Source organism: Silurus meridionalis, chromosome 23 (genome assembly GCF_014805685.1).
Source record: "Silurus meridionalis isolate SWU-2019-XX chromosome 23, ASM1480568v1, whole genome shotgun sequence".
Classification (NCBI taxonomy): Eukaryota; Metazoa; Chordata; class Actinopteri; order Siluriformes; family Siluridae; genus Silurus; species Silurus meridionalis.
Window position 1 is genome coordinate 4,260,838 of NC_060906.1, and position 21,352 is coordinate 4,282,189.

Sequence of the window (21,352 nt, forward strand, 5' to 3'; positions counted from 1 at the left end):
GTATTTATTTATTTATTTTGAGTCTTGTTATTCGTGTTTTGTTTTTTTTTCGTCTTATTCGTGTTTATTTTAAAGTTTGCAAAGAATGGTAAAATGCCATTTTCAAAAATGAAAGCGAACGGATGACCAGGTGCAGCCACGGATATTATGGACGTGATCACGAACACCTGACCGCGTCGCTCAAAAATGCATTCAAAAATAATAATTTAGCAAATAGAGGAGAAGGTCAGTTGTGAATGTTAAAATGTTTGGACCGCAAGAGCTTCCAAAAATAGCGCGGTTTTCCAGCATTCATAAAAAGGGGGAGAGCAGCCGCGGTGCAAACTCCGAGTGTTTAAGCACAAAAACACATCTTTAGACACCGCAAATACTTTTAAAAATTATTTTAAGGTTGGATGACTGCCATGTTTGTTTGCATAATGATGTTTTTTGTGCAAAAGAAACTTTTGGTCCCCTCCTGCCCCCACCCCATTAAAAATCCATGGATCCGGTAATGTATTCATCCGCCACAAGTTTATTCCTTCCGAAAATGATCCAAAAGTGATTTTGAGGGATCACATTGTTTCTCTATTAGCTTATTTTTATAGTTATGGTGTGGACTTTGATATTCCTTTATATTTAGAACGATGTTACACATATATTTAAATCATTATAGTCCTGGGTGTGTACATGCCTTAATATAATGGTATGACAGAAACCGAAATTATGAGGACATATGGCCTCTCAGCCAATCAAAACCTTCGATTTCATACACACTCATTAATATTAATAAAGAGCATGCAGTACCGAGACCGATCTACAGGGGCGCAATCGCGATACACACGGATACACAAAATTAGGCAATTGTGAATTAAAAGGACTTTTGCTGAAATTTTGAATTTCAGCTTGTGCTACCTATAGAAACACTTCTACATTCTCGGAATTATGAGGACAACGGCCCTGTCCTCATAGTTCAAAATGTCCTCGTAGTGTGGCGTGTATTCATATGAAATGTCCTCGTAATACACAAAAACCAACACACACACACACACACACACACACACACACACCTGGATGTATATAATATGTATATGATGTATTATATAATATTTCATACAAAAGCACCCATAACACTATAATAATTTAATATAGAGTATAGAAGAAAAATAAATGGAGTTTTATTTACTCTTCTTTCTTTCTTTCTACACCACTTTTGGAAATTTCTCCATGAATAAAGTTTTATCTTAAAGGTTTATTATCTACAGAAGCGCATTGCATTCACAAAAAATAAAATAAAAAGAAAGAAAGTGGTGCAGTCTGTGGCGGGGGAGCATTTTAGCGCATAACACCGGATCTGACGTTACTGCATTCTTTGCTCAGAAGCGTCTCATTGTGTAACCATGGAGATGTAGAAGATCATACCATCATATGGTTTAGTGTGATGACTGTATATTAGTTTAATTATCTACTGGATATTTCGTCACTGAGCTGCTCCTCCTGCTGATTCATTTACTTACAGTAAGTCTTGATTTAGTTTATAGATACGGGGCATTAACTATTATTATTATTATTATTATCATCATCATCATTATCACCATCATCAACATTATTATTATTATATTTTAACATTGACTACTAATGTGTTACACACATTAGTAGTCAATGTTAAAATATAATAATAATAATAATAATAATAATAATAGAAGTGCTGGTTATACTTTTTTACTCAAGTGAAAGTAAAGAAGTTTTGGCTCTGACATGTACTTCAGTAAAAAGTAGTTATTACTTCTACCTGTTTTAGTGTCACGCTGGAAACTGAACCTCACATCATATTAATATTAGAGCTGTTAATCAAATTAAATATTTAATCACACATTTCTATCTGTTCTAAATGTACTATATATTAATACTTCCTGTTTTTAATACTTTAAGCAACATGGACATGGAGAAACATGGATGCAACATAGAGCATGAAGACAAAAAATTAAACAAACTTTAAATAAATAACTCTCTATAAAAATCTCCTGTCCAAATTATACAAGTTAGAAATATAAACATGCTGCAAAAAAACAAATCAATAAAAATTGTGCTTTTAAGTAAACGTTAAAATCACAACAAATCAAAACAATCAGATTTCTTTGCTCTTACGCCATTTTATAAAAAATAATCTTAAACTTTAAATAACAAAATATTTTGCTCTCCACAAAAGTATCTGCTGTGGAACACCAGACATCTCACAGCTTCATCATGCAGCTCTTCAGAAACTCTCCCTCAGTAAATAACCTGCTGATGTGACTGATTTCTCCTCTGTTTTCACACCAGCTTCACTTTGTAATTGTTCTCTGGTGAAAAACATCTGCTGAAATGTCAGATTCTTCTTTAACTCTTCTACTTTCTGTATGTTCTGCTCTGCATTCAGGTTCTGCAGCTTCTCCTGATGTTTTGTCTCGTAGTTCCATCTCAGATTCAATTCCTTAATTACAGTTACATTCACTCCACTAATAACACACACGTGTTTACCGCCAGTGTCAGTAAACATCTACTCAGAGTCAACTTTTCTCTTCACCACTGTGAGGCGCTGTTTCACAATAACTGTACAATAGAGTTAAATACAGTGGAATCCGGTTATCTCGACCTCGGTTACCTCGACAACCCTATTAAGTCGACGTTTTTGAAGTGGAACCGCCAAATTCACGCTTTTTCTAAGCATTTTTTATCGGTTATGTCGATATATATCTCGAGCACAAGGGGGGAAAAAATTAGCCATTTAACGTCAGTTATCTCGGTGCAGCCGCAGAAGAACTCGTGGAAGTGGCGGAAAAATCAAGTCTTACAGCTGCTACAGGTGTTGTATTGTTATCAGGAATCCACCTGCCACGCCTCCTTCAAAGGCTGTCATTGCCTCCGCGCGCTCCCAAGCTTGCAGCGCAAATCATGCCCAGCTGAAGCGCGTTACTCACTCACTCCCGGCTCCCATACTAACCGCTCACTCACCCACACTCTCGGTCCGTTATTATATGTGTTCATGCGTGGTCGTGTGTATGCTGCACCCGCTACATACTTTCTCCTCCCGGACTCCTCGCCCACTCCACGGCTGCGTTTTCCTTCACCAGCGCACCTCGGACTTCTGACGCTTCCCTGTCGCTTCCTCCGTGCCACGCTTCTTCTATAACGCACCGTGGATGTTATTATTGGACTGCCGTTTTGCCGGATTATCCCGATCTACACGGGTATTTTGTGTTGGCTCTGCCTTTGTCAAATAAAGTTTCTGTTTGCCGTTACTCCGGCTTCCGCCTCCGCACCACGCCTAACAATTGTATACTGGTAAATCTCTGCTGTTAGTTAGTGCTAGTGTTCGTAGTGTTAGTAGGGGCGCGGCGCGGCTTTGGGAAGAAAAGAGCAGCCGTTGAGAGAGTGCCGGTGGGAAGACACGTACCGGGATACGCATGCGCGATAACAACGACCGCCGTGAAGCAACATATACCAACAATAACGGACAGTGAGAGTGTGGAAGTTTAAATAGGAGCTGGTGATAATGATAAACGAGCACCATATGTGCGCGATTGAAGCGGAGCTTCAGAGAAAGCGGCCGAGAAAGCACCTGACACGCTGAAGGGGGCCGAAGGGGGCGTAGCAGGTGGATTCCTGACAGATAAACATGTACTGTATGTATTTTTATAGCATGCCTAATCAAACAAATCGCGGCAACGCTGTTGTGTAAAAAACCCTCCAAAAACACGTGCATGCACATTCTCATTTATTAACGCACATCATTTACATAAAGACATTTTTGTCAACAACAACATTATTGTTGTTTACTAAATTAACGTAATTTACTACATCAGTGTTATTTACTACATTAGTGTTATTTACTACATCAGTGTTATTTACTACATCAGTGTTACAGTTGTGTTCAAAATTATTCAACCCCCAATGCTGTAAATGGTTTTAGGGAATTTAGTGTACATTTGTAATTGTATTCAGAATGAAATCCTACAAGGACTTCTTAAAGAACCATATGCAACTAAAATGACATCAATTAGTTTTGTAATACAGTAGTAAATGTTTCTTTTGTGAATTCTTCATTGACATAATTATTCAACCCCTTAAAGACTACCACTCTGAAGAACAGAGGTTCAATGAAGTGTTTTCAATCAGGTATTGAAAACACCTGTGGATATCAGGGAGCAGCAATAAAGCCTAATAAGCACCAATTAGGCAGCTTTAAAATGACTGTGATACTCAGCTCCTTCTAGACATTTACTGGTGTGGTTACAAACATGGTGAGGTCAAGAGAATGGTCCAGGAAGACAAGAGAACAGGTGATTACTCTTCACAGGAAGGGCAATGGCTATAAGAAGATTGCAAAGATGTTAAACATACCAAGAGACACCATAGGAAGCATCATTCGCAAATTCAAGGCAAAGGGCACTGTTGAAACGCTACCTGGTCGTGGCAGAAAGAAGATGCTGACTTCGACTGCTGTGCGCTACCTGAAGCGTAGAGTGGAGAAAAGTCCCCGTGTGACTGCTGAGGAACTGAGAAAAGATTTGTCAGATGTGGGTACTGAAGTTTCTGCTCAGACAATACGGCGCACCCTGCGTAATGAAGGCCTCCATGCCAGAACTCCCAGGCGCACCCCCTTGCTGTCCCCAAAGAATAAGAAGAGTCGACTGCAGTATGCCAAAAGTCATGTGGACAAACCACAGAAGTTTTGGGATAGTGTTCTGTGGACTGATGAAACAAAATTAGAACTGTTTGGGCCCATGGATCAATGCTATGTTTGGAGGAGGAAGAACAAGGCCTATGAAGAAAAGAACACCCTACTGTCTACCTTGTCTACCTTGCCTACTGTGAAGCATGGCGGGGGGGTCAATCATGCTTTGGGGCTGTTTTGCTTCTGCAGGTACTGGGAAGCTTCAGCGTGTGCAAGGTACCATGAATTCTCTTCAGTACCAGGAGATATTGGATGGCAATGTGATGCAGTCCGTCACAAACCTGAGGCTTGCAAGACGTTGGACCTTTCAACAGGACAATGATCCCAAGCATACCTCCAAGTCCACTAGAGCATGGTTGCAGATTAAAGGCTGGAACATTTTGAACTGGCCATCGCAGTCACCAGACTTAAATCCGATTGAGAACCTTTGGTGGGACTTAAAGAAAGCAGTTGCTGTGCGCAAGCCTAAGAATGTGACTGAACTGGAGGCTTTTGCCCATGATGAATGGGCGAAGATACCCGTAGATTGCTGCAAGACACTTGTGTCAAGCTATGCTTCATGTTTAAAAGCTGTTATAACTGTAAAAGGATGTTGACTAAGTACTAAGATTGAATGTCACTTGGGGGTTGAATAAAACTGATAATGATGTGAGCTCAGAAAAGACATTTGTGGTTATTTCATTATAAATGTTATGTTATATTTGTCTGACCTACACGTGCCTCTTTGATTTAATTGTAAGCAGGATGACTGAATGATCATAATCAATGTCAAACTGACCAAAACAATCAATTTCAGTGGGGGTTGAATAATTTTGAACACAACTGTATTTAAAAAATGTAACTTTAAATAAATGTTTTACTAATATTATATCTGTATTTGATGATATAGGTCCTTAGATATTAATAGAGGTCGAGGCACCGATTGTTGGAACTGTTCCAGTTGAATTGCTGGAAAAAATCCATACCGATCATTCTAGTTTTGACCTTATAAACCAACTAAAACCAGTTTGTTTGGCTTTATAGTCTATTTTTTTGTCCTAACTATCAAAATTTATGATCCAATTGGAGAGACTACGATCCCCCTGGTGCCTAGCGCAGCTGTATTGTCTGAGTGTTAAGTGTTGTGTGTCTGTTCTTTGTTCTGTGTAAAGAAGATGGGTCATGACATCTCTCACTTGCCGGAAGAAACAGAGTAAACCGAGTAAAGCTTCTGACTAGGTTTTTAAGACCTCAGACTGTGAAACAGATGCAGAGCTTCTTGGGACTGATGAACTACTGCGAGCATGGATCCCTGACCGCGCACGGCATGATAAAATTTTGCGTAGTGCTATTGATCAGAAAGATCCTCCATCACATCTCATTCTGTAGACTCATAAAATGACTGATAGTTTTGCTGCCCTCAAGAAGGCTATGCTGAGAAAATGGTGCTGTCACATCCTTTGATACTGTACACCTCACATCCTCAACACACAACGTAGATCTGGTTATGAAACCACACTCTTGAAGACAGAAAACTTTACCATTAAGCCTCTTCTCAGCCGCATTCAGCTGTAGTAGTGCTGCGTGATCTGCTAGACTTCGATTTTTAGATGGTTTTGATGACGCACATGATTGCCTTAAACACATTGAACAAGAGACCTCTTGTAGGTCTGATTTTTTAGATACGGCCCTGGAAGAAGGGGATTGTCTATATGTAGATGTTCATGTTAAAAACCTTCTGATGATATGCGTATTTATGTGGATATGCGGTTGTAAGATTACTTGATGAAATAGTTGAAGCTAAATCATTACCATACACATCAGCACAAGCTGCAGAGTTGGTCGCACTTACAAGAGCATGTCAGTTGTCTGAAGTTAAAGTAATTCAATTCAATTCATTTTTATTTGTATAGCGCTTTTAACAATGAACATTGTCTCAAAGCAGCTTTACACAGATAATGTGGTGATTAAACGTATATATGTTCTTTGTAAGTATGTTTGTCCCTGATGAGCAACTGTGGCAAGGAAAAACTCCCCGAGATGGTATAAGGAAGAAACCTTGAGAGGACCAGACTCAAGAGGGAACCCATCCTCATCTGGGTTGCAACAAAACAAAAAGTAGTGACTATATACACTGATTCTAAGTCTGCTTATGGTGTTGTGAATGATTTTGCTGAAACATGGAAGCAAAGAGACTTTAAAACAGCTTATGGCTGTTAGCGCATAGCACATTTTAATCTCATAGGCGACCTTTTAAAAGCTGTTCAACTCCCTGCCAAAGTGGCCATAGTAAAGGTTAAAGGACATGCCGGAGCCTGAATTTCCTCTTAAAGTAGCTAAGGAAGCAGCAAAACAACCAGTAGATTTGAACACAATACATACAAACCCTGAGATCTCGATGATGTTACATATCTCCAATGTACCAGATATTGCCCTAAAAATACTTCAGAGTCAGTCTACTGAGGAGGACATCAAGTATTGGGTCTCTAAACAATGTAAATCAGATTCTGCTGGTATCATTAGAGATGTAGATGGAAAAATTGCTCTGCCTAAACTAGCTTAAATCAATAGCTTATAAGTCATACAGGCTATAAATGCATTATACTGTATTGCTGATGTAGCTAAAACAACCAAACTAGTGTTGGATTCATGTTTGACTTGTGCTAAAACTAACGTACATCGACCTGTACAACATACTGCGCTTACTTTTGCTGAAGCCCCTTTTCAACACCTACAGATAGATTTCACACATATGCCACCTGTAAGAAATTTGAGATACCTGTTGGCTATAGTCAACAGAATAAGTAAGTGGCCAGAGGTGCAGAAATGTGCGACAAACAGTTGTATAAACATTAACGAAAGAGATCATCTCTAGGTTTGGTATTCCTAGTGTGATTGAAAGTGATACCGGTGTAGCATGTCTGAAACGGACAACCTCACCCACAAGGACCACACAACTTAGCGATGAGATCTGGTATTTTTTAATCTGTTGATAAGGAGAAATCATCAGTTCAAAACGGGGTAGCAGCTCCTCCCACTCTGATACACTCAGTGTTGTTTATAGGGAGGACCGCACAGTGCATGGGTCCACCAGCCTCATGCAGTGAACCTGAGGCCAACGCAAAACGCACAATGAGAAACCTCGGATGTGCCCCGCTGATGACACTCCCTCCCCAAACAAGTACTCAAAGAAAAGTTCCTCTACATTTTTAGATATTTAAACAAAATTGATTCAAACGAAATTTCGTGAAGTTCATTACTTCAGCATGAATATACACATATGGAAAGTATAACATTAATCAAAAATAATAATAATATTAATTTGAGAAAAAAAAAAAAACATTCATACGGAAATATATAAATAAAAGGGAAACTCGAAACAAAAATCTAGTCAAAGTACCTTTTATACCAGTTACATCCTCCCCCCTGAACTTCAAAAATTTCATCTACAGGGATAATACACACTGGACTCAGACCAACTGTTATTTAGGATTTTGTGCAACATAATGTTTCACACTTACAGGGAATGTAAGAACAGCAGGTCGATCAGGCCCACTGCAATCACCCGCAAAGGGTGCCTGAAACACCACTCATTTATAGATGAAACTTCATCTCAGATCCAGAACAACAGTGTAATGAAAATAATAGACTCGAAGGCACTTTACTTTAAAGTTTAAATCTCACAAAGAAAACAGTGCATTCTTATTTTAACAGAGATCTTCTAACCCCACCAGCCGGATTCAGGGTTTTGCTGGACTGGGTCATATTCTCAATTAACCTGTTGACAGGTTTCACTATCCTGCCCACTCTGGTCCTTACTCCAACCACTTCATGATATGTAGTTGGTTCAACGATACCAACAGGATTATCATCATATATAACCTCGGAAGAAATGCTGTTAGATTCATGAGTCAGACCTTCAGTTTCTGGAGCTTCAGAGTTACTATCTCTCTCCATGGAGTCATCCTTTGATGCTGAAGGGACTTCTCCCAACACACCAGAAACTGTGTCCACTGACACAATACTACTACTACTACTGCTAGGCAAACTCTGCTGAGGGCTCTCATGCACAGCACATTCTTCCACCCAACTGGCAACTCGGTCGGATACACTGGGCTTAATCTCGGGAGCACAATCATTTGCCAAAGACGTTCTTCCACCCATAGACACTGACCCGCTACTACCGTTGGATGGTATGTCAGAATCTTTCAGCTCCAATGGTAGAAAGTTAGCTTGCAACAACAAGTTGCGATGACCAGTTTTCTCCTGGCCCGTTTTAGTGTTATGTATATAGTAAATATGGCACTGAGGGTTCAATCCAACTACCCTGTAAGGTGTGGACTCCCACCTATCTGCCAGTTTTCTCTTCCCACGTTCACCTTTGTTGGCCAGGAGAACCTGATCTCCCAACTCAATATCACAGCCCTTTGTTTTCCAGTTGTACAATTCGGCCTGCCACTGCTGGCTGGCACAGATGTTTCCTTGAGCAACAGTTAGAGCTTCTTTCAGGTCAGTTCTCAACCTCTTTACGTACTTGTCATAGTCAATGACATCACTGTCACCCTCAAAGTTACCAAACATGACATCCACAGGCAGCTTTGGAATTCTGCCAAACTTTAGGTAAAACGGGGCATACCCAGTGGATTCATGCACGGTACAGTTGTACACAAAAATCAGTGTATAAAGCATCTGAGACCACCTATCCTTGGACCTAGGCGGCAATGCCCTGATCATGTTGCCCAAGGTTCTATTGAACCTCTCGACAAGGCCATTGCCCATGGGATGGTAGGTGGTTGTTCTGGACTTTTTTACTCCTGCGACCTGCAACAGCTCTCGAATCAACTGACTTTCAAAGTTAGCTCCCTGATCAGAGTGGATCCAATCAGGGAAGCCATACACACAGAAGTATTTGTCCCACAATTGCCTTGCCACCTGCCTCGCTGACTGATTATGGCAATGAAAAGCATGAGCCATACGGTCAGTTATGATTAACACGTCTACGTTATGACCCTTGGAGCTTTCTGCGGTCTAAAAATCAATGCATACAAGCTCCATAGGTCTTGATGTTCTCACACTCTCCAGCGGGGCTCTGCTTTCAGGTTTGGGCATTTTACGGGCGTGTTATAGCCACACTGCCAGGTGACAGATGGGTGCCGGTTAAGGTTATTAACCCGTCTGATAAACCGCTCACTTTGAGACGTAATGCCAAAATAGCAGATGTGTCTCCTGTTTTAGCAGTTGAAGACTTGGATGTGCAGCTTGGACATAGTCACAGAGAGGCTGTAAATGTACAGAGCCAGTCTGTCTCCTCTACTGTTGGTATAAGCGGTTCCGCTTCTGATATACATAGTGAACTGCAAAAGCTTGGCCTCGGTGACCTTGACATAGGGTCCTGCGAAGTCACTCCATACTGGAAGGATCAGCTTCTACAGCTAATTCAGAAGTATCAGGATGTGTTTTCTAAACACAGGCTAGACTGTGGTAAGGCCAAAGAGTTTGTCTATAGGATTTATTTATCGGACAACCACCCTTTCAGGTTTCCGTATAGGCATGTCCCCCCGGCCCAATATCAAACCTTGAGGAAGGTGCTCTCATAGATGGAGGAGCAAGACATCATTAGGAAGTCTTGTAGTGAGTGGGCGTCCCAACTGGTCCTTGTATGGAAAAAGAACGGTGAACTTCGCGTTTGTGTTGATTACCGCTGGCTTAATGCTCGGACCATTAAGGACGCTCACCCCTTACCTCACCAAGCAGACTGTTTGGTGGCCTTGGGTGGGAATGCTTTGTTTAGCGTGATGGATCTCACCTCTGGCTTTTATAATGTTGCCATGGCGGAGGAGGACAAGAAGCTCACGGCCTTCACAACGCCAATGGGCCTATTTGAATTTAACAGGCTGCCGCAGGGGCTTTGTAACAGCCCCGCTAGCCTTATGCGCCTAATGATGAATATCTTCGGCGACCAATATTTCCTGACGTTGCTTTGTTACCTGGATGGACCTACTTGTGTATGCCCCGGACAAGGGTAAGGCCATCAAAAGACTTGAGATGGTGTTCAGTAGGCTTTGTGAACATAGGTTAAAATTAGCCCCTAAGAAGTGTAATTTCCTTCAGAGGAGCGTGCGGTTTTTGGGGCACGTTATTCACAGTACAGGGGTAGCAACTGACCCAGACTATGTCAGTGCTATTGCGGCAGTATCAGAGTCTGATTTGATGATGGAGGATGGGGTAACCCGTTTTAAAAGAAAATAAAGTCTTTTCTTGGGATGGTGTTGTATTACCAGAGATTCATCCAGAATTGCTCCACCATCGCAAAACCTTTGTTTGCATTGACAGCTGCCCCAAGGGGCAAAAAGCCTCCAGATAAGCATGCTGTTGCGTTCAGGAAATTGAGCCCTGGGGATTGAAAGGAGGAGCACAGCAGTGCCTTCCGGCAGCTTAAAGCTGCTTTGGTGAATTCTGTGGTGCTGGCTAAAGTCAGGATGCATCAGCACCACAGAATTCACCAAAGCAGCTTTTAGCTGCTGGAAGGCCGGAAGGATTGTTTTCGGGCCCTTCAGCAAAAAAGCGATCGGCCGAGCTCTGGTCTCACCCTCTGCAAGTTGCAGGGACAAGAACACCCTTCTTGTGAGTCTGAGCCTTTGGTGGCTCAACCAGCACAGCACTAGGTGAGCAATTGATTATTTTAATATTCCCTATCACCCACAGACAGCTAGAGTGGTAGAGAGAACAAACAGAACCATTAGGGAATGTGTTACTAAAGCCTGCATTGATACAGGCCAGAAATGAGAATGACCCAATCTTCAACTACCAAACTGTCACCTTTTGAGATTCTAATAGAATTTGTTGTTAACATTTGGATTAAAAATAAAAAATGAGTCATAATTCCACAGTCTGAAGCTATTTCAGTCCATTACCACATCTCTTTTAAAAGCTGCTTTAGTCACTGCATTACTACCTCACCACGTTATCGCGTTAAGAGTACATTCACGTCAGCTACAGCAGCGCGTTTTATTAATAATCTTCCGGAAATTACTATGTTAAATAGATCTCCGTCTGACCCCGCAGAGCTTGACTGGGCCACTGAATACTTAGAATCAATGTTCCGTTACACAGATAAAGTAACTCCCCTTAAACCCAAAATGATCCAGGAGAAAAAATTAGCACAGTGGTATAATGATCATACGCACACCTTAAAACAGACCGCTCAAAAATTAGAACGTAAATGGCGTCAAACAAAATTAACAGTATTTCAATTAGCATGGAAGGAGAGCCTCTTATACTATACAAAATCTCTTTTCCTTCACCTTCATAGAAAATAACAAGCATAATCCTAGATTTTTATTCAGCAAGGTAGCAAAATTAACAGGAAATAAAAGCACTGCACTCACATGCACACCATCATTATATAGTAATGATTTCATGAACCAACTACAGACCGATATTAAACCTCCTAATTACATCCAAAACTTTAGAAAAGGTTGTAGCACAGCAGTTATGCTCACACCTACTTATGAATAACATTTTTGAAATCAGGAATCAGTATCAGTCAGGATTTCGGCCTCATCATAGCACAGAGACGGCGCTAGTTAAGGTGGTAAATGACCTGTTATTGGCCTCTGATCAGGGTTTTGTCTCTTTACTTGTTTTGCTCGACCTTAGTGCAGCTTTTGACACCATTGATCATAATCTCCTGCTTGCTAGACTTGAGAACGTTGTTGGAATAAAGGGAACAGCTCTCTCTTGGCTCAGGTCTTATTTGACTGATTGCCCTCAGTTTGTTGATGTAAATGGTGAGTTCTCCACACTCTATGAGGTAAAGTTTGGTGTTTTGCATGGATCTGTCTTAGGCCCACTGCATTTCTTTTATATCTGCTGCCTCTGGGTGAAATTATACATAAATATGGTATTTGTTTCCATTGCTATGCTGATGATATGCAGCTGTATATTTAATCAAAGACGAGAGAGATCAGCTTAACAATGTTGAGGAGTGTTTAAAGAACATTAGACAGTGGATGCTCGATAACTTCCTTCTGCTTAACTTGGATAAGATGGAAGTACTTGTACTAGGACCACATGCAGCTAGAAGCAAACTTTCTGATTACGTAGCATCTCTGGATGGTGTTTCTGTTTCAGCATGTACGGCTGTCAAAGACCTTGGTGTTATTTTTGACCCTAGTCTTTCCTTTGAGGCTGACGTGAATAATATCACCAGGATCGCCTTCTTTCACCTTAGAAATCACATCATATTGCTAAAATTAGAAATATGATGTCATTACAGGATGCAGAAAAACTAGTTCATGCTTGTTACATCTAGATTAGACTACTGTAGATTTGACTTGACTTGTAATGCTTTACTGTTTGGGTGTGCGAGTAAGTGCATAAATAAGCTTCAGTTAGTCCAGAATGCAGCAGCAAGAGTCCTCACTAGATCTAGGAAATATGAGCACATCAGCCATGTTTTAATCATCTACACTGCTTCCAATTACATCTCACACTGATTATAAAATACTACTACTGACGTATAAAGCACCTAACGGTCTCGCACCGCAGTATCTGAGTGAACTTCTGTACCAGTACGATCCTCCACGCCTACTTGGATCAAAAGGTGCAGGCTATCTGTTGGTTCCTCAAATAATGAAGACTACAGCAGGGGGCAGATGTTTCTCTTATAAAACCCACAGTTATGGAACAGCATGAGTTCGGGACTCAGACACAGTCTCAGTGTTCAAGTCAAGGCTGAACACAAATGTATTTAGTCAAGTCTTTTATCAGTAGATTTTTCTTAGGTAAAGGCTCAGATCTGGAGGGACCATGAATATCGAGTGTTTGGTGAAGTGGGATATTTGTATGCTGTCGTCCACTTACTCTCACACGTTCACTCAGGTTTGTTGACGGTGGTGTGGTGGGTCGTCTCTTATCCCAGAGATCCCTCATGTCGGTGTTACCTTCTGGTTCTCCTATTAATTATGCTGCCATAGCGAGTCTTGCCGGAGTCCAAACTGCACAGTGACAAACTGTAAAAATTAATAAGATGTTCTTTATAAGTGTAAGTTTGTCTCTCATCAGGGGCAAACTTACACTTATAAAGAAGATCTTATTCATTTTCATCACATTATTTGTGTAAAGCTGCCTTGTTCATTGTTAAAAGCTCTATACAAATAAAAATTAATGGAATTGAATTAATGTTTGAAGGATGTTCAAAAAATGTTACTTGTACACAAAGCTAAAACATGTTAACTATAATATTTCTAAGGATGTTTTAAGAATGTTGTTAAGATAACAAATTTTACAATATTCTTATTAAAATGTTGGCAGACTGTTTCATGATAACGAAGAAGGAACATTATCTCTGCCAAATTAGGAAAACGTTATAAGGATATCATTGAGGACTGAAACTGAGGACTTTTTAAAGAATGTATCTTAAAGTTTTCTGATTTGTTCTATAGTGCTGGTCTCTCAAGAGTCACCTCTCTGTTTATCAAACATTTAATGAATCTTCATAAATGTCATGACACTTGACATAGGGTCCTGCGAAGTCACTCCATACTGGAAGGATCAGCTTCTACAGCTAATTCAGAAGTATCAGGATGTGTTTTCTAAACACAGGCTAGACTGTGGTAAGGCCAAAGAGTTTGTCTATAGGATTTATTTATCGGACAACCACCCTTTCAGGTTTCCGTATAGGCATGTCCCCCGCCCAATATCAAACCTTGAGGAAGGTGCTCTCATAGATGGAGGAGCAAGACATCATTAGGAAGTCTTGTAGTGAGTGGGCGTCCCAACTGGTCCTTGTATGGAAAAAGAACGGTGAACTTCGTTTGTGTTGATTACCGCTGGCTTAATGCTCGGACCATTAAGGACGCCACCCCTTACCTCACCAAGCAGACTGTTTGGTGGCCTTGGGTGGGAATGCTTTGTTTAGCGTGATGGATCTCACCTCTGGCTTTTATAATGTTGCCATGGCGGAGGAGGACAAGAAGCTCACGGCCTTCACAACGCCAATGGGCCTATTTGAATTTAACAGGCTGCCGCAGGGCTTTGTAACAGCCCCGCTAGCCTTATGCGCCTAATGATGAATATCTTCGGCGACCAATATTTCCTGACGTTGCTTTGTTACCTGGATGGACCTACTTGTGTATGCCCCGGACAAGGGTAAGGCCATCAAAAGACTTGAGATGGTGTTCAGTAGGCTTTGTGAACATAGGTTAAAATTAGCCCCTAAGAAGTGTAATTTCCTTCAGAGGAGCGTGCGGTTTTTGGGGCACGTTATTCACAGTACAGGGGTAGCAACTGACCCAGACTATGTCAGTGCTATTGCGGCAGTATCAGAGTCTGATTTGATGATGGAGGATGGGGTAACCCCGTTTTAAAAGAAAATAAAGTCTTTTCTTGGGATGGTGTTGTATTACCAGAGATTCATCCAGAATTGCTCCACCATCGCAAAACCTTTGTTTGCATTGACAGCTGCCCCAAGGGGCAAAAGCCTCAGATAAGCATGCTGTTGCGTTCAGGAAATTGAGCCCTGGGGATTGAAAGGAGGAGCACAGCAGTGCCTTCCGGCAGCTTAAAGCTGCTTTGGTGAATTCTGTGGTGCTGGCTAAAGTCAGGATGCATCAGCACCACAGAATTCACCAAAGCAGCTTTTAGCTGCTGGAAGGCCGGAAGGATTGTTTTCGGGCCTTTCAGCAAAAAAGCGATCGGCCGAGCTCTGGTCTCACCCTCTGCAAGTTGCAGGGACAAGAACACCCTTCTTGTGAGTCTGAGCCTTTGGTGGCTCAACCAGCACAGCACTAGGTGAGCAATTGATTATTTTAATATTCCCTATCACCCACAGACAGCTAGAGTGGTAGAGAGAACAAACAGAACCATTAGGGAATGTGTTACTAAAGCCTGCATTGATACAGGCCAGAAATGAGAATGACCCAATCTTCAACTACCAAACTGTCACCTTTTGAGATTCTAATAGAATTTGTTGTTAACATTTGGATTAAAAATAAAAAATGAGTCATAATTCCACAGTCTGAAGCTATTTCAGTCCATTACCACATCTCTTTTAAAAGCTGCTTTAGTCACTGCATTACTACCTCACCACGTTATCGCGTTAAGAGTACATTCACGTCAGCTACAGCAGCGCGTTTTATTAATAATCTTCCGGAAATTACTATGTTAAATAGATCTCCGTCTGACCCCGCAGAGCTTGACTGGGCCACTGAATACTTAGAATCAATGTTCCGTTACACAGATAAAGTAACTCCCCTTAAACCCAAAATGATCCAGGAGAAAAAATTAGCACAGTGGTATAATGATCATACGCACACCTTAAAACAGACCGCTCAAAAATTAGAACGTAAATGGCGTCAAACAAAATTAACAGTATTTCAATTAGCATGGAAGGAGAGCCTCTTATACTATACAAAATCTCTTTTCCTTCACCTTCATAGAAAATAACAAGCATAATCCTAGATTTTTATTCAGCAAGGTAGCAAAATTAACAGGAAATAAAAGCACTGCACTCACATGCACACCATCATTATATAGTAATGATTTCATGAACCAACTACAGACCGATATTAAACCTCCTAATTACATCCAAAACTTTAGAAAAGGTTGTAGCACAGCAGTTATGCTCACACCTACTTATGAATAACATTTTTGAAATCAGGAATCAGTATCAGTCAGGATTTCGGCCTCATCATAGCACAGAGACGGCGCTAGTTAAGGTGGTAAATGACCTGTTATTGGCCTCTGATCAGGGTTTTGTCTCTTTACTTGTTTTGCTCGACCTTAGTGCAGCTTTTGACACCATTGATCATAATCTCCTGCTTGCTAGACTTGAGAACGTTGTTGGAATAAAGGGAACAGCTCTCTCTTGGCTCAGGTCTTATTTGACTGATCGCTATCAGTTTGTTGATGTAAATGGTGAGTTCTCCACACTCTATGAGGTAAAGTTTGGTGTTTTGCATGGATCTGTCTTAGGCCCACTGCATTTCTTTTTATATCTGCTGCCTCTGGGTGAAATTATACATAAATATGGTATTTGTTTCCATTGCTATGCTGATGATATGCAGCTGTATATTTAATCAAAGACGAGAGATCAGCTTAACAATGTTGAGGAGTGTTTAAAGAACATTAGACAGTGGATGCTCGATAACTTCCTTCTGCTTAACTTGGATAAGATGGAAGTACTTGTACTAGGACCACATGCAGCTAGAAGCAAACTTTCTGATTACGTAGCATCTCTGGATGGTGTTTCTGTTTCAGCATGTACGGCTGTCAAAGACCTTGGTGTTATTTTTGACCCTAGTCTTTCCTTTGAGGCTGACGTGAATAATATCACCAGGATCGCCTTCTTTCACCTTAGAAATCACATCATATTGCTAAAATTAGAAATATGATGTCATTACAGGATGCAGAAAAACTAGTTCATGCTTGTTACATCTAGATTAGACTACTGTAGATTTGACTTGACTTGTAATGCTTTACTGTTTGGGTGTGCGAGTAAGTGCATAAATAAGCTTCAGTTAGTCCAGAATGCAGCAGCAAGAGTCCTCACTAGATCTAGGAAATATGAGCACATCAGCCATGTTTTAATCATCTACACTGCTTCCAATTACATCTCACACTGATTATAAAATACTACTACTGACGATAAAGCACCTAACGGTCTCGCACCGCAGTATCTGAGTGAACTTCTGTACCAGTACGATCCTCCACGCCTACTTGGATCAAAAGGTGCAGGCTATCTGTTGGTTCCTCAAATAATGAAGACTACAGCAGGGGGCAGATGTTTCTCTTATAAAACCCACAGTTATGGAACAGCATGAGTTCGGGACTCAGACACAGTCTCAGTGTTCAAGTCAAGGCTGAACACAAATGTATTTAGTCAAGTCTTTTATCAGTAGATTTTTCTTAGGTAAAGGCTCAGATCTGGAGGGACCATGAATATCGAGTGTTTGGTGAAGTGGGATATTTGTATGCTGTCGTCCACTTACTCTCACACGCTCACTCAGGTTTGTTGACGGTGGTGTGGTGGGTCGTCTCTTATCCCAGAGATCCCTCATGTCGGTGTTACCTTCTGGTTCTCCCTATTAATTATGCTGCCATAGCGAGTCTTGCCGGAGTCCAAACTGCACAGTGACAAACTGTAAAAATTAATAAGATGTTCTTTATAAGTGTAAGTTTGTCTCTCATCAGGGGCAAACTTACACTTATAAAGAAGATCTTATTCATTTTCATCACATTATTTGTGTAAAGCTGCCTTGTTCATTGTTAAAAGCTCTATACAAATAAAAATTAATGGAATTGAATTAATGTTTGAAGGATGTTCAAAAAATGTTACTTGTACACAAAGCTAAAACATGTTAACTATAATATTTCTAAGGATGTTTTAAGAATGTTGTTAAGATAACAAATTTTACAATATTCTTATTAAAATGTTGGCAGACTGTTTCATGATAACGAAGAAGGAACATTATCTCTGCCAAATTAGGAAAACGTTATAAGGATATCATTGAGGACTGAAACTGAGGACTTTTTAAAGAATGTATCTTAAAGTTTTCTGATTTGTTCTATAGTGCTGGTCTCTCAAGAGTCACCTCTCTGTTTATCAAACATTTAATGAATCTTCATAAATGTCATGACACTTGACACAGCCTGTGATTCTTATTAAGTGTTGGTCATGTTGCAGCCTTCCTTACCTGAGCAAAGTATCTGAGAACCTGATACCTTTATAGGCTACTTCCAGGATGGAGTTCTGGAAATTGTATGGTGTCACTGGAGATGAAAGGGTTTTTTTCACTTCTACTTGATTCTTTAAGTCTTTTGCAGTATGTATGTAATATTATTATTATTATTATTATTATTATTATTATTATTATTATTATTATTATTACATTTTTTGACATGTCAGTATCAGTTAAATCTCTCTCTTTTTTTTGTCCATTTACCTGTAGAAGGGAAAAAATGGACAAATGATTTCCACCTACTTACACTTAAAAAGCTTAAGTTTGAGCTGCTGCATTATAATGAAATTAGTGTAATGTAGAGTATAATGAAATTGTTAGTGTGCTAGTCGTTTAGCTTAAATTATACACTGACTTCAAATTCATATAACTTGGAAAATAACATTTTAATTGGTTGAAAGTTCAAAGTGCATTTGTGTGTGCATGCGCAAGCTTTAAACAAACACCTACAGCCAATCAAAATCTGTTGGGGTCATTTCTATAATCCAAAGAGCAAGGCTGAAGCCATTGTTTATCGGGTTTATTCGTGCTGTGAAAGGGTAAGGCAATGATAATTTAAAGCAATGTAATTTTATATGGGCTTTTTCATTATTTACTACTAGGCCCATCTTACATGTTTTGCATTTTATTTGACATTATTCGTGTCCTTCAGCATTATCAATTTCCTAATGTGAATTGAAAGTTTGCCTGAGAAATTTTTTTTTTTTGTTTTTAGTTTGGTGAGATAAGTAGTGAGATGGAGACTGAGGGTGTTTTGATTTTGATGAGGGACAGGACTAAAAGTTTTTGGGCGATGTGCTTGTCTAATGTGTATCTCATTTGTGTATATATAATAAAGGCATAAACAGGCCTAGTTGTTGGAAATTATACAGCATTTGTTCAAACTGATAAAGACAATCGTGTGTTATAAATTCAATATAAAGTTACCAAAAAAAACCCCTGCTTTTTTTTTTGTCTGTTGCTTAGGTTTACCATTTAAAAGGGTTTTATGAAGATAACTTTCTCAGTATAGTCCTATGATGTGACTGACAATAGAACAATAAAATACATGAAAAGCATAGATAGATTTTATACATGCGCTGTAATCCAAATAGAGGCAGCGAAATCGTCATCAAATCTCCAAAAATGATACATTTAAAAAATTGGGAGCTAAAAAAGCATTACGACATGTTTAACGGCAGTGACATCAAACACTCTGGCATGCTTCCTTAAAGAGTGGGACATGGCATTCTTTTGGTGCCATTAATGCCTTCACAGAGTTGATAAAGGTAATGTCAAGAGTTTAAATCACTCAAAGATTTGGTATTAAATAAAAACATTTTCCGCTCTGTGTTGTGACACTGCGGGGGAAGCACTGATTATCTGAAAACACTGACAGAAAGAAAGAGTACAACAGTCTCCATTGAGATATTGTGCTCAAATGAAAGTGTCATACAGCCAGTTTGTTTACCGCCTTTGTTAGTGCAGAGTATAATGCAGTTTTCTTAAAACTATTTTAAATTCGAGCCAATTAACCCTATTATCAATTTAACTATTATGCAGCATGATGAAAATGTGACTAAGGTTTATTTAAAGAAAATAATGTGGACAGTTGAATTGGGCACTAAGGCCTGTGGTGTGAATGCAGGGTTATGGTTATGGCTAACCCTAACTCTAAATCTAGTAAATGTAGACTAAAATACCTAGGTGTTAACTAAAACTTTAAGAAAAGAAGGAAAAAGAGACCACCAATAAAGTAGTTACGCTCTGAAACATATTGCACGATTTAAATTAGTGTTAATGCACATTTATTGCACAACACTTTGTCATTGTTATTGTTACAATAACAGTTTATATTTTGGTGACTGGTTCACTGGGAGCAGCTCTGATTGTAAAGTCTAATAGCAGCAGGGAGAAAAGACCTTCTGTTTCATGAGAGACGTTCTGCAGCAATAATGATGCTAATAGAGATGCTGCTGCACCAGCAGACCACAATATATATATATATATATATATATATATATATATATATATATATATATATATATATATATATATATATATATATATATATAAGAGATTGGAGACTGTAAGGTGTTGGCAGGGGACAGTGTAGCTAGACAGCATCAGATGGTGGTCTGTAGGATGGTTTCGGAGATGAAGAAGAAGAGGAGGAGAGTGAGGACTGGAAGAAGAATAAGATGGTGAAGGCTGAAGGAGGAAGAGTGTAGTGTGAGGTTTAGGGAAGAGGTCAGACAGAGGCTCAGTGGTGGTGAAGAGGTGCTGGATGATTTGGAAACTACTGCAGGAGTGATGAGGGAGGCAGCTAGAAAAGTACTTGGAGTGACATCTGGAAATAGTAAGGAAGACAAAGAGACGTGGTGGTGGAATGAGGAAGTGCAGGAGAGCATAAGGAGAAAGAGGTTGACAAATATGTAGCGATTGCCAGGCAGAGGGACAATAAAGGATGGAGATGGAAATGTGTTGACTAGAGAGAGTGTGTTGAGCAGCTGATGAATGAGGGAAATGAGAGAGAGGTTGGATGGTGTGGAGATGGTGAAGCAGGAAGTGGATAGGATTAGTAAGGAGCGATGAGAGCAGCGATTAAGAGGATGAAGAGTGGAAAGTCGGTTGGACCAGATGGCATACCGGTAGAAGCATGGAGATGTTTAGGAGAGATGCAGTGAAGTTTTTGACCAAATTGTTTAACAGGATTTTGGAAGGTGAGAGGATGCCTGAGGAATGGAGAAGGAGTGTGCTGGTACCGATCTTTAAAAATAAGGGAGATGTGCAGACCTGCAGTAACTACATGGAATTAAGTTAATCAGTCACACAATGAAGTTATGGGAAAGGGTGAATGAGAAATGCGTGTGTCAGTGTGTGTGTGTGTATTGTTGGGAATGGAATGGCCGCACATCAATAGAAATGGCCATGACAGTAAAACAATAGCTGGAAA